Source organism: Octopus bimaculoides, chromosome 1 (assembly GCF_001194135.2).
Source record: "Octopus bimaculoides isolate UCB-OBI-ISO-001 chromosome 1, ASM119413v2, whole genome shotgun sequence".
Lineage (NCBI taxonomy): Eukaryota > Metazoa > Mollusca > Cephalopoda > Octopoda > Octopodidae > Octopus > Octopus bimaculoides.
In genome coordinates this window covers 151,648,778-151,652,753 of record NC_068981.1, presented here as the reverse complement: position 1 = coordinate 151,652,753, position 3,976 = coordinate 151,648,778, and the positions used below count along the sequence as shown (strand labels likewise).

The following is a 3,976-nucleotide window of genomic DNA, read 5'->3' as shown; positions in this document are numbered from 1 at the left end:
AATGACTGAAACAATTAAAAGAGGAAAAGGAAAGTGTATATAAAATTCAATTTGCGGTTATTTTAGCTTCATGAAGGGATGGTGTCATCTATTGATATATTTTTTGTTCCCTCCGAAGATATTATGTTGAGAAATATGAACTTAATATTTAATTAATTCACTGTGTATAACTGAAAAAGCTGTAGACGATGATGTTCGATTTGTTGTTAATAAACTCTTATTAACTTCACAATCTCCATTTTCTTCTTCTTCCTTTACAAGCACGCACACACACACACACACACACACACACACACATATATATATATATATATATACACACACAAGAGTTAAGGAATGGAGTCGATAAGATCCGGGCTACATATGTTTCATAGCGAGTGGAACCTCAGAAGTGGTAAATATCCAAGCGAGGTGTACACCGCAGGCTACTCTCGTTTGGATATTTACTACTTCTAACGTTCGCTATGAAATATATGTAGCCCGGATCTTATTTCTTATTTCTCTATTGCCCACAAGGACAGACAAAGGTATTAAGTCGATTATATCGACCCCAGTGCGTAACTGGTACTTAGTTTATCGACCCCGAAAGGATGAAAGGCAAAGTCAACCTCGGCGGAATTTGAACTCAGAGCGTAACAGCAGACGAAATATCACTAAGCATTTTGCCCGGCGTGCTAACGTTTCTGCCAGCTCGGATCTTACCTACCCCATTCCTTTACTCGTATATTCTTATTCGCACACCCGGCAACTTTGGTTGCCTACCGTGAAATAAAAAGAGAACTTTCTTTCAGTTTAACGTACTTTGATACGAAAAAATTCCACAACCTTCCGATTCAATAAACCATTATTGTTGTTTTTTATATCTACTACGGAGTGCTTGAAGCTAACTTTTTTTCCTACACATCGATCCCTGGATCGTATATCATATATACATATATAATTTTATGATGGTTTGAATATATAAATGCATGATTAAATATGTGTGTGTGTGTGTGTGTGTGTGTGTGTGTGTGTGTGTGTGTGTGTGTGTGTGTGTGTGTGTGTGTGTGTGTTTGTGTGTGCTTATCCTACAAAACGGGATCAAATAGCATTTCTGTTTTATTTTAGACCGCTAAGAAACGACCCGCATATTCCAACACCTGTTTTAAAGCGGTGAGTGGGACTAACGCACACAAAACACGCACGCTGAAGTATACAATGTTGCATATATGCTCGAGCTTATGTGTTAGTTTTTACGTGTGTAGGCGAGTGTGTGCAGGTGTGTGTCCATGTTTTTGCCTGTACTCACATACTACAATGACAAATAGACACACGGACAGATCGACAGATATGTATGTGGATAAAAAAAGAAATAGGTAGATAAATAGACAAACAGATAGACAGATAGATGGATAGGTAGGTGGAAGACATGTTGATAGATAGATAGATAGATAGATAGATAGATAGATAGATAGATAGATAGATAGATAGATAGATAGATAGATAGATAGATAGATAGATAGATTATTTCTCGAAATCAATATCTATATCCAGTCGGAGAGATTACCGAAATCTGATATAAGCATCTCTTAGAAGAAAACAAATGCCTGGTAATGCATATCCCGTCACCTTACGTTATGTGTGTCAAATCTTTTGCAAACAAAGATATAGACCGAAATAATTGCGTAAATTTATATCTCATTCTACATAACACAACTTTTGTTTCAAATTTGTTGCTACAAATTTGTTGCTACAAAAAAAAAAAAATGAAATAATTTTCATTTACGCTACTCAGTAACATATGATGTTTTGCTTTATACTTTTCATACCCGTTCTTTCCAAAGATATAAATATGGAAATGTTATTTAAATTAGAAGATCAAACAGTTAATATATATTCAAAACATTGTGAAAAATCTAGTGACTTCTTTATTTAAGAATAAAATGGAATGGAAAGTTATGTTTGTTTCTAGTTTGTTATTCTTATAATGGAATTACATTTTTCTGAAGAAATTATTATACTCATAATGTTTAAATGAAATATTTACCAAGATCAATAAGACATACATTGTCGGAAAATATTTAGTTGCACAAAAAAGAAGACTTATCGAAGGAGAAAAAGAAACCTTAAAAGTGTTATAGTTGAAAATATTTTCAAGATTCCACTCAAGCGAATATAATTGAGTAAACTTATTACCTGTATCAAATTCAACGACTGGCAGTTTTCTCCGGAAAGATATCTGAAAATTGTTTTTGCTTCCTGGAATTTTAATCCATGTGAATTGTGGAATGAAGCAAAAAATGAAAAAAAAAATGAAATAAATAAATAAAATATAGGAAAATTTATTCCAAATTGTGCGATAGTTGTTTCGTCTGGAATTTTATTTCATGAAGTAAAAATTCTGTATATATTACAGTCTACTTCAGTTAGTTTTAATCAGCACAGCGTCTGTTATAATTTAAATAACTTTTTGTGCAGTGTTAACTTTCTTCTACATAAAGCACTCTGAACAAGAGTTCGTATTCTTACAGTATGAACATATCAAAAATATCGAGGAAGAAAGAGCAACTTGGAAGAAATATGAGGTAGGTGCTGAAAAAGTAATTGTCTTCAGTTAGAAAACCGTTCAAATAACTTTAAAACAAACATAACGGTGTGGGCTGTTATTTAAAACATCTTTAAAAGGCTAATATTTAAATTAAATCATATATGACAAATGGGAAGATGTTAGATAATCATATTGATTATTCTAATGTAGAGTGGCAATGATTAATTATAAAGAAATGGATAGGGAAAAGAATTGTTTGAAATCAAGTGAATGATGACGATGATGATGATAATAATGTCGATGATGATGATGATGATGATGATGATGATGATGATGATGATGATGATGATGATGATGATGATGATGATGACGAGGATGATGGTTGTGTTAATAATGATAACGTCAACAACGACGTTGATGTGATAACGAAACCTTCAGCCAAGTTCCCCGCTGTAAATGTCAAATATTTTTTTATCTTTTTCTTTTTCTCACCTAGCTTTAAAAATTCCAATGAAGATTTAGTGTGAGGTAGATTTTTTTCATACTAAAAAATAATGATCATACTGTTTCACACTTTCTGCCATCACCGCCACCACTTCCACCTTCCTTAGTCCTGGTACTTTAAACTCTTTCTCTAGTTCAGTATAAGTCCATCTTCAAGCGACTCGTTCACTTTAGCATTTTTTTCATAAATATGTTATATTCCTGCGCAAGTTTTCTTATTAATATTTCCTTTTTTTTTTCAAGATCCAAAAATATCCAGCTATTATTGAACTGCTGTTCCACGTGAAATAAACAATATGTAGAAAGTGAAGGGAAGACAGATCATACAAAGAAAGTAAAAAGAGAAATATAGATAAAGAATATCAGTTAAATGGCAAATATAGAAAGTGCATTGAATGCTAAAAGTATGTGAAGTATAAGAAATATCTTAGAAAGGAATAAAATATGAAAAGACTGATAGATTGTAACAGTAAAGTAGATAGCTACAGATCAAGGAGAAGATTGTGAGTGCAAAAAATTTAAAAAAACGACAATAAAAATTAAAATACGCTTTTGTAAAGAATCAACAGTTTGTTTATAATGAACAGGGTTGCAGATGTTGGAAACCGCGATATCGATTTCCTGCAATCCTAGTCCACTTAATTAGGTTGACTGCGTTGGCGGTGGCAGCAGCGATGACGACAGCAGGAACAGCGACAGCAGAACTACAGTAGCCGAAGTAGAGAAAATAGCATGAGTTATCATTAAAAGCGAGAATTTAAATCGCATTATAAAGGTAGCCGTCGTTGCTCCAACCTACTTTTATAAAATGTCGAGACCATCATAGTTTAAATTGTCAAACGGTACGGTAGTGTAGACTCTTTATTATATTATATTATGTAATTTGTAAATTAGTAGTATCCATGTGAACGTATTAAATCAACGATACACACACACACACACACA

At 33.0% G+C, this 3,976-nt stretch overlaps 1 protein-coding gene across 2 annotated transcripts in view; it reads right to left on the bottom strand.

The window, feature by feature from the left end:
* LOC106873107 (uncharacterized) overlaps positions 1-3,750 on the bottom strand; it is a 125,851-nt gene extending 122,101 nt beyond the window's left edge. The window contains exon 1 of one of the 2 annotated variants that reach the window (XM_052971462.1): positions 2,176-3,750. The gene's annotated coding sequence lies outside the window, so the exon portion shown is untranslated. The remainder of the gene's footprint in view (positions 1-2,175) is intronic. The other variant, XM_052971458.1, reaches the window with a different exon arrangement.
* Positions 3,751-3,976: the final 226 nt, after the last annotated feature.